Source organism: Rattus norvegicus, chromosome 1 (genome assembly GCF_036323735.1).
Source record: "Rattus norvegicus strain BN/NHsdMcwi chromosome 1, GRCr8, whole genome shotgun sequence".
In the NCBI taxonomy this organism is placed as follows: domain Eukaryota; kingdom Metazoa; phylum Chordata; class Mammalia; order Rodentia; family Muridae; genus Rattus; species Rattus norvegicus.
Window position 1 is genome coordinate 134,479,547 of NC_086019.1, and position 10,624 is coordinate 134,490,170.

The 10,624-nt window shown below is 42.6% G+C and overlaps 1 long non-coding RNA gene across 2 annotated transcripts in view; it reads right to left on the reverse strand.

The window, feature by feature from the left end:
• LOC134485136 (uncharacterized) overlaps positions 1–10,154 on the reverse strand; it is a 64,862-nt gene extending 54,708 nt beyond the window's left edge. Inside the window, exons 1-2 of one of the 2 annotated variants that reach the window (XR_010063066.1) lie at positions 8,389–10,154; positions 5,514–5,834 (exon numbers count right to left, since the gene is read on the reverse strand). This is a non-coding gene — a long non-coding RNA (uncharacterized LOC134485136). Of the gene's footprint in view, positions 1–5,513; positions 5,835–8,388 lie in introns of those variants that run through there. The other variant, XR_010063065.1, reaches the window with a different exon arrangement.
• Positions 10,155–10,624: the final 470 nt, after the last annotated feature.

Consider the following 10,624-nt stretch of genomic DNA (forward strand, 5'->3'; position numbering starts at 1 on the left):
GTTTTGTTTGGTAGGTAGACCATGGGCTTCTGGTGTTTGGTTTTCATTTTCTTGGGTTTCTTAATTTGTTGTTTTGCTTTGTTTCATTATCTCTTTTAGGAGCTCATGCCATGGTGGCTTGCCCCCAGTGTGGTTATTTTGAGTATAATTCACATGCAAAAACTCATGGTTCCAGACTCCAGAAAGTTGGCTCTCAGTTAGCGGCTTCAGTGGAAACCCCACCTTTCGTTCCTGGGAAGTCCCTATCAACCACCCTGGGCACACTCACCAGGGTACACTGTTTGCTTCATCCTACCTCCTGCCCAACTCTGCTTCCTGGTTTGTCCATGTCCTGTGATGTACGTAGCTTTGACATTTAAGGTTGCAACTTTGATTTCTCTAATCTGCATTTCCCTTCCAGATTAGTCTGGAGGCCAAAGGGAGTTTCTGCTTACTGATTATTTAGTTCTCTGATTATTTCATTATGTATCATTTTCCTTGTACCTCTGAGTTATAAGCAGTACTTGATAACATCCTTAATATTTTGAGGTATAACCAGACTTCAAACACTACCTCCCTCATATCCTTTGATGGCTTGTATCTGGGGGACGTTTTGAAAACAGAAAGTGTTTGTGGCCATCTTCTAAATAGCTTCTCTGTTTCCCATTGAGTCACCTCTTCCCTCTCACCCAACAATACACACTAATTATGGAGGCAAGTGGAGGTCATGTCCCTGGCTGCTTCACCCCTATTTGCCCTTATGAATCTGATCGGGCATAACTCAACACAATGTAGAGGATTCATTTAATATGACTCATTAGAAAATTCAAAGAAGAACATTTTATAGCTCCATGTATCAGAATTGAATTTGTTTACTGGTTTCATTGGTCTTTATTTATTTAAATCTCGTGTGTGTGTGTGTGTGTGTGTGTGTGTGTGTGTGTGTATTTGGTAATTTACATACTGATATCTAGAAGATTACTCTCATAATTAGGTCCAAGAATGTTTGATTTTTTAAGAGAGAGAGAAAAAAGAAGGAAGAAATGAAGGGAGGGAAGGAAGGAAGGAAGGAAGAAAGGAAGGAAGGAAAGCCAAGCAAAGCAGGCCATACAGATGTGTCTCCATTGGTAGAACACTTGCTCCTTGTGCTTGGGTTTCTTTCCCAATAACATATAAACTGAATATGACAGTATATTCCTTCAGTCCTAGCACCAAGAAGTGTAGCAAGATTAGGAGCTCGAGTACATACTCATCAGGACGGAAAGTTTGAAGCAAGCCTGGGACAATGAAAGAAGGAAAGTATTTCCATGGAACAAAAACAATCTAGAAAAAGGAGTAGTCTTGCTCTTCCCCTAAAGGAGAGACATGCCGCCCTAGTCTTAAAATCTCATCCACTCGAATTACTGAGGTGGAATATAGATGCCATGATTGCAAACACCCTTGCCACAGGGATGGTACAGGGCAAACAAAGTCTAGGTCTAGACTTTAATCATCAACATGTTAAGCTTCACTTCATTGTGCAGGTCAAGACCCAACTAATATCAATGATCACTTGCAATTTTTGGTCCAATCCATGTAAGCCTAAAACATTTAAAATCTTTCTATTTAATTAATTTCATATGACCCCCATCATGTTCATTATTAAATAAATATAAAGTGCATGTATTTACAACTTGAAACAAATCAGATTTTATTTTTTAGAAAAGGTATTTACAGCAAACCAAGTTGATTCAGAGGTTCCCATTGGGGCAGGGCTGTGAGGCAGATGGATGGCTCGAGCCATCTTTAGGAAGTAACTCTGTCTTGGAGCCATTCTATCCATGTGCGGTATGACTACGTTCTCTCTGTGAAAAGCAAGTTCTGAGGAGGGGGACCATGTGTAGTTCAAGGTCTTCTGTAAGTGGCAGAATGAGTCTCTAAGAATGGAGTCCTCATCTGACAGCTATCTTGCAGTCCTATTGTCTCCACCAGCTTCATCTTGCCCTGTGGAAGCCTGGGAGCACCTATCTGTGAGAAAGAGGTGCCTGTGTAATTATCATTGATGGACGAGGATTTCACAAACTCTCTGACTCCATTCCCAGTGAAGGAAGGTGTTTTCGTACTCTCAATGCATTGAGTAAAGCAGATTTGAGAGGAATTTTGAATTTCTCCTGGTGTTGAGACATGACTGGCAGAATGAATTACCAAGAATGGAGTCCTCACCTGACAGTTATCTTGGTGTCCTTGGCCACAGCAGTTAAGCCTGTGTAAGTATGACAACTTCAGGAAATGGTGGAAGGTTGTCAAAGAACACTGAAACTGACAGAATGCCAGAGGTCTACTTCATGCCTCAGGTGGAATGGATGCTTACAGAGGAAGAAGGATGTCCACTCAGCAGAGCATGACGTAGGAGAGTCTGTCCCTCCCCTCAGTCTACCAAAACGAAGAAGAGCCTGTTCCACATTCTGCCAACCTGAGTCAGCCAGCGTAGACAGCTGTACCTTGGCAAGAGACTCTTAATACATAACATCTTTAGAACCATAGTTAACAACCTCGATGTGAGAGTGAGAGTATTTCCAGCAATCTCTTAAACAAAAAGACACCTTTGCTTCTGTTCGTGAGACTCTCCCTCCTTCATACATACTAACTTAAACTAAAACAAAATCTTAACCATGTCAAACAGGAGAAAAAGAGGAAGAATTCCAAAACCCATTCTTGTTTACTTGAACCTTCTTTAAGGTAGAGACTTACATTGTGCTTCCTTACAGAAGGAGGGCTTACCCAGGGTCACCCTCGCCCTGACCCTGTGCACCAAGACTCTCATTCTGTAAACTTGCTTGCTGAAGAAAAGTTAACTTGGCACTCGTCTTAAGTATTGACTCTCTGTCTTGAGGGTGAGGGCTGTAAATTCTCTCTCCTAAGATCCAAGTCGATTTGTTATCAAATCAGGCATTGAGAAGCTGATTCATTGCTATTCAGCGCTATGCTGATTTATATGCAGAATGTAAAACAGATGCCTTCTGTGATACATATTTATGGTGAGTGCTGTTCGAGGAAGATTTATTACGGATTCCTTTGTCGGGGTTTGCATGAGCAGAGCCATGATGACTTGTATTTCCTCTCAGCTGCCAATGCCAAACTCATTAAAAAGAGGTGTGACTATTAATATACATTGTAATACTGACAGCCTCTAATTTATAACACCCTGGCTGGTTGGAGTATTCTCCTGACTTGAGAGGTGGTTTCTGCATTTTTTCCTCTGTAGCTAAATGGTGCAAATAGAGATGTATATTCTCCCGTTTTCATATTCTCTCTCTCTCTCTCTCTCTCTCTCTCTCTCTCTCTCTCTCTCTCTCTCTCCCCTCCCTCTATCCCTCCCTCCCTCTCCCTCTCTCCCTCCTTCCCTCCCTTCCTCCCTCTCTCTCCTTATCTCTTTGTCTTTTATAGTCACCTAGGTCAAGGTACAACCTGCTCAAAAGAGCCAACTGTTTTAGTGATCTTCCCTCCATGACCCTCGCAACCCCCAGACGAGTTGCAACTGGAGTTTGCAAGAGGGCAGAGCTTGGCTTCAATGCCCTGCAAACACAGAGGCACTGTTGCTCGCTATGTCAGCTCTCTTTCTCTCTCTGGGCTGAATTAGCGAGGGAGAAGTTTCAAGTGGCTCTCATCAAGCAGTCTTAGCAGCAGATGTGATACAAGGTTCTGAAGAGGAAGAGCGTAAGTTACTCTGTAAGGGGAGAATCAGGAAGTCACTGCCCACAGGACAGGCGTGGGAAAGGCACATTTCTAATGGCAGGAGCCTGAAGCAGATGAGGGCAGTGTGCCAGGTGAGGAAGCAAGACAGTGGCGTGTTACCTGGAGAAACTGGTGAGAGGCAAGCCTTTTGATCAGGAGCTCAGCCCCTGGGAAAGGACCTAAGGACAGCCTTAGGTGATGCTCAGATAAGGGAATTGCCACAGGAAGGTGGGGAAATTAGCCTTTCCTCTACCTTGTGTTTGAGAAAAAACTAGTTACTGCACAGAAAGCAGAGTGCACAGTTGCTTGAGTTGAGAGCCTGAGAAGAACACCTTTGAGAGGCAATGCCAGAAGACACGGAGCTTAAACAAGTTTTTAGTAACTTCATGAAAGCATGTTTTAGAAACTACCCGAGGATCTCAACATCTTTTTGGGCTGTGCCTGCAGGAATGGGCAGTAAGCACTGCCTTAGGTGCAGAGTTCAAGGGGAACAGGAATCCGGAGGTTTGTTATTTGAATGCAATAGGCAGAGGGGTCCAAATGAGGGCAGGGTACCTCACAGGTAACAAAAGACTCAAAGTTTCAATGAAAGCTGAAATTCTCTTTCTGCTCCAGACTTTTAGGTAATTTCCAGGTGGCCATTTTACGGATTCTTCCTTACACATGGTTACAAGGCTCACCGACTTCCCTGTGATCCAATCATGGAGAGAGAAGCGCCCTGACTGGCAATGGTGTACTTTTCATTGTTGACCACACTCAATAGTGAGTGAGTGAAGGTTGTTGCCCACAGCGATGATTTGAAATAAATAAACAACTTTAAGATGTGACCTCTCCACATCATCCAAATTCAGTGCAATTGTCCTAATGTATGCAAATTCCAAACCACAGCTCCATCCAGTATTAGATTGAAAATTGTCTTTAAAAACAATTACATGTGCTGACCACGCACTTGCTCTTTCTTATCCCTGTATGACACGGCATCTTGATACTTTTTACACAGCATGTACACTGGATCAGATGTCATAATGATTTACATAATTGTCACCTAGAGACCATTTACAGTGGTATGAGGGTTTGCATACATTCTATGGAAATAGTATATACTATGTCAACTTATGTAATGGGCTAATTTTGTGTCATGTGGGAATCCTGTAACCAATTCCCCCAAGGGTTCTTCTCTGGGAGAGTTATAGAGCTGTGATAACTAGTTTTGGTTGTGAAATTGATTGATTTATGCAATACCTATGGCATCCATCAGGCACATGTTTGAGGGTGTCGCTGAGAGCTAGTTCAGAGAAATTTAACGGAGCAAAGATAGTTCCTTACCAGGCCACATATTAGAGTCCTCCCCTGAAAGAATGGAAAACACAGGGAGTATCTAAGCTGCCAACTGCAGCTACGAGTCAGCTTCTCCTCGCTCTGATTCCTGATCTGCTGAGATGTGAGCCCACCGTCTCCAAAACCCACAGTTGCCTCCTTGAATGATGTTCACATGTGAACTGTGAACCAAAATAAAACTGTCCTCCTTCAAACGGGCTTTTTTCAGATACTCGATCATAGCAATTAGAAAAGTTACTAATGCAACAGTTAAATCTCATTAGAAAGTAATGTGGTTTCAAAAAAATTATGACTTTTTTAAGTAAAGAGAGATGGATTGGGTGGTCCCCAGGCCAAAGTTCTCTCAGTTAACAATTAAAACCATATGATTAGCCACATAATTCTAGGAAATATCCCCATGAAAATTGTATATGTACAATGGCTAACTTAAAGAGAATTATATATGTATATAACACATACATACACACATACACATATATATGTAATATATATGTAATTGTGAACTTTATGTATGTAGCCTATAGATAACAATGTATAAAAACCAATCAGGAAACTCTCCAGAGTACCATTTGCTATGCCTAGTCACAAGGATGACCACAGGAGCTATGCAGCCAGGCAAGAGGTGTCTGAGAGAAACTTTAATCATTCAAAGTGTAGCTCATCAACTTGCTTTCTTCAACTTGAGGACTTAGGTCAGATCCAAGCAGGCTCTCTCGTTGTTAGTAGAGTCTCTGTGAGCCCCTATGGACCCAGGTTAGTTGATCCTGTGGATTTGCTTGTGGTGTCCTTGACCCCTCTGGCTCCTACAGTGAAAGATGTCATAAACCAAAAATGTTGTGTATCGGCTGTGATAAAAACATTAAAAATTGGCATATGAAATCCCTAAGATGTGAATACATTTGCCTGCATGAACAAGTATGTGTTATTTTTTTTCCTCTGACCTCCTATGAGATTCAAAGAGATTTAGTGTGGGCTCAGGCAGAAAAGGCTTTTCTCTCCCCCTCCCTCCTCCCCGTCTTCCTCAACTTCCTCCCTTCCAGCTTATAGAGAGGACCTCAGAATCTCAACAGAATTCTCAGCAATGTCAGCAACAGAGAGTCAGGGTGCTTGATAGCAGACAGCAAAAGAAGTACCGGGTTCTGATCTGTTCAGCACTGTGAGGCTCCTCTGGTCCACTGGAGCAATTCAGAAGAAAGGCTTTTATTAACATAGTTACACGCCAGTTGACATGCTTCTCATAAGAAAGGGCATCTAGTCTACTGTTTTTCCTCTGGGATTATACTTTTTAAGTAAATGTTTGCAAGGAAAATCCTGCAGGGATAGAGAGATGGCTCAATGAGACTAGTGGGTAAAGTGCTTACTGTACAAACATGAAGACCTGAGTTCAGATCCCCAGTATCTATGTAAAAATTGATGTGGTGGTGGGGACCTGTAACCCCTAGGGTTGCAGGAGCAGAGACAAAAAGATCCTTCAGGTATAATGGCTGGAACAGCAAGCTTTGGGGTCACTGGAAAGACCCTGTCTCAAAACAAGAGTGAAGAACAGAACTGAACACACGGGTACCCACACTTACATGTACACATAGAGACACACAGACACACACACACACACACACACACACACACAGACACACACACACAGACACACACACACCACATATACACAAGCATAGATCCTAAATAAATAAAGCAATCACAATCTCTTTCTCTTTAAAGAGACAACTTTTTTGTTTGTTTTTACCCTGTCCTGATGCCCTTTCTGGAATTAGGCCTGATGTCCCTGTCATTTCAGTGTCAGTCACCATGTCCTCACAAGCCAGGTACTAAAACTTACAGGGCCAGTACGAAAAGAGAACAGAGCCAAAGGCTACCCAAATGCAAGCTGGTAGCATAAAGAGCCCAGGGAAACGTGTAGCTGTCACTAGCAATCAAACTGGAGGCCAGAGAGAACTTCTCTTTGTACAGAGAGCTGATCGCATGTTGACAGCTGGAATCTACATGGCTCCTTATTCAATAACCTCGAGCCTTCCCCGCATTCCAACATCAGCAGGACAATGGTGGCACAGAAGCAAACTGACACATTCCACATGGTCCAGCTGTCCCATCCCCTCTCCACGGGCCCCTTCTCCTCCTTCTCAGCCTCCCGGTCTCGCTGCCACTCACTTGTTTTGAGAGCTAACCACGTTGAGAGCTAAACACATATCCAACCTGAAGGGCACCCATAGCCCATAGCGTGGGTGCTCACTTCTACCTGCCTTTTAATGCTTGGCTGTGTGTGGGATTTGACTCCTGTGTGAGAGATGAAAAACAAATAAATAATCAAAAACTCAATACAGGAGAAAACAAACAAACAAACAAAAACAACAAAAACTCAAACACATTCCTTTCAGTTTGCCTGCAAGTCAGGGGGGGGAAATGTATGTAACCTTATCTTCCCCACCATGTTCTCGACAACACGCCACAATCCCTTTCCCTTTCTCAGTGTATGTGACTTAGTTGATGAACTTTAACACAAGGAGATGTGACCTGTGGCATATCCAGTGCTAATTAGTTTGAATTGTTTATACTGCCCAATATAAGACAAAACAAAACATATTGTTACCTGAGAAGAGACATAAAAGTCTCTACAAATACCCAAGAGCTCACAGCATCTTCTTGGATTATAAGTCCATTTTGTTTATAGTTTTGGCAACACCATCCAGTCATACTTGTTTAATATTTCCCACTAAGTCAATCCAGAATGTTCCCAGGAAGGAAGTTACATTAGGGACGATGTCTGTTTATAGTATAGTATACTTTGTTTAACTGAGAAGGACGGAGTGTTGAGGCTATACAAGGCTTGACACAGAGACACAGGAAGCAGTCCCCTCCCCACCGTGCAGCCTAGGCAAGAGGGCACACCTTAAGTCTCAACCATTCGGGAACCTGAGACAGGTGGATTCCAAGATTAAGAGCTCAGGATTAGTCTGAGAAAATAGCGAGTTCCCATTCCTCGAGGGGAAAAAAAGGAAAGATACACGTTACAGATTATTAAGGGACTCGTTAACAAATCCCAGGCAGCATTAACTATTAAGCATAAGACTGGAAAACTGAGGTGGCTGAGAGCATTGTATGACGAGGCAGCCATGATTAATTTCTACCACTAGGGGGCAGAAGGTAGTTCTTTTCTGAGCTGACTGCTCGGCAATCAACCATCACATCATTGTAACATTGAAGGCACTTCAAAAAGACTCAGATGTTTAACTTATTACGCTAGTGATCATACATTCATATTGGGCTGCAGGCCAAGAGAGAGAGAGAGAGGAAAAAAAAACCTGGAGACTTGCAGCTGAAAGACTATAAAGTAGTGGCTTTTACCTTAGAGCGAAACCATCTTCAGTGACAAATTTCAAAGGCCATATGTAGGTGATTTCCATGAAAAGCAGGCGACCCTAAATTTCTTTGTTTAACTAGGAGTGATCTTCTTCACAGAGCAAGCGGGTTCTTCCCTTCGGTTCTTCTGGTTTATTATGCTGTTAAGTAGCTCACGTTCCTTTCCCTTCGAGTAGTTCAATCTGGATTCAAGGAACAGCTCTTAATGCCAAGGGATATGTCTTTGACACTCTCACCACCAGAATCTTCAAGGATTTCACCCCCGGCACAACAATACTGAAGGCAAATGAATGTTTAGAGTGTTCTGATAAAGAACGATGTTTGTTGTTGTCCTTGTTGTTGTTTTGTTTTGTATTCTTTTTTTATTTTCCTTTTAAATTAAACTCCTCAACTCAACTGTCATTCTTCAGTAACAGCTCAATGTACCCAGTGCAGTTTTCCAACTGGAGACATTATGATTTTTTTTTCTCCCCATGTACTTAAAGCACTAAAAGGGATGAGTCATTAGGATTGTGGAGATTATTTCTAACAAAAATAGTTTTGGCTCATGGGACCTCTTTCGAATGTTTACTGTGTAGGCTTGATAGCTAGATGATAGTCCTGATTGTATTTTACACTGGAGACTCAGATGCTTTGAACATACTTCTGAACGTACTAAACAATGAGAAGCATGATTTAAAAAAAATCCACAGCAGATAGTCTGGGGGGGCCATGGGCAGGGTCTTAGGCATTCAGGAAATTTATAAATTCAAATAACGTTTAATTTATTTAGAAGGAGGAGATTTTTTAGTTCAATTCTTTTTTCCCTTCCTTCCTTTCTTTCTTTCTTTCTTTCTTTCTTTCTTTCTTTCTTTCTTTCTTTCTTTCTTTCTTTCTTTCTTTCTTTCATTTTCCCCCCTTCTTTGAACGAGATTGTGGTCCCAGGGAAAGCAAGTAAAGAAAGTCCTCTGGGAAGTGCTGGGCTTGGCACGTCCCCTGCCCCCACCCTTCTGGGAGCACAGGCCTCTTTTGTAAATAGAGATAGTCCGAAAGGAGACGCACCTCTTTTGCACCAGGAGTGTTACTTGATACGTACCAATATTTCCTGACAGCGCAACAAAGCAAAATCTCAGGCCTTATGGTATCCTTAGATGGCTAAATATTGTTTGCTTAAGTCAGCTCGCCCCCAACCTTTTATGCAGCCTGACAGTTGATTGGGACGAGTCCCACTAACTTTCTTAAACTGTGCAGTCATCCGTTTGGCGGCCGGCTCCGGGGGTTCCACATGAAATCCTCTTTAGATAAATTCATACCGGCGCAGGGCGATTAGTCTTACAGCCTGCTCGATTCTCTCGTCTTTAAAGACGACACTTTCATGAGCAGTGTGGGGTTGAGGTTGTCGCCCATTAACTGTCTCTTTTGCCCGGGGTTGAAAGCTCAAAACGAGTGAAGATACAACCAGTAACAAGGGGGGGGGGCATGAAAAGAGAAAGAAAGACAAGTAAAAAAGAAAGAAAAGGAAAGAAAAAAGAAGAAAAAAGAAAAAGAAAGGAAAAGAGGAAGCACCTTTTTTCCCCTGACTCCAAAGATGACAGGTTGAAGTTGACAACCTAATCCTTCAGGCTTGTCTTACTTACTGAAGGCTCAACTAATGTCAAAGGAGCCATCTGATAGCCGTCTTCATGCCAAACTTAACAGCTCTATTGCAATGAGAAACTTTCACATTAAATTTCCATGTGTTTTCCCTCCACACTACTTCTTAACTTCACGGCCCACCCTTTCTTCACTCCACCCCCCACCCCCTCTTTTTTCCAAAGAGAAGAAGTCTTTTCTGCTGGGAAAAAAAAAAACCCAAACAGAAACTGCTGGAGAGGACCAGCTGGGAGCCAGTCAAATTAGTGGATTATTATTACCTTGGGGACCTTAGAAATCAGGTTTGTTACTTACTGACAGTCCCTAGTTTCTGTGAGAGCTGTTAGGAGCTGAGGTGTAAAGGCAGTTTGTCAGTCAGCACAACATTATTTCCTTAAGTGGGTAACGGCCATTTGTCTCTTAGCTACTGCTGCCTGCAACCAAATTTACCCCAGCATTTTTTTCTTCTTCCTCTAGAATCAGTCATATCAGCTCACACAGAAACAGAGAGAACCGTGTCTCAGGACCTGGGAGGAGAGGTGAGGGTTTGGGGAGTCTCTGTTATCACCAAGCAGTACCGATGTGTTGGGTTTACTGGACCACGTAATGA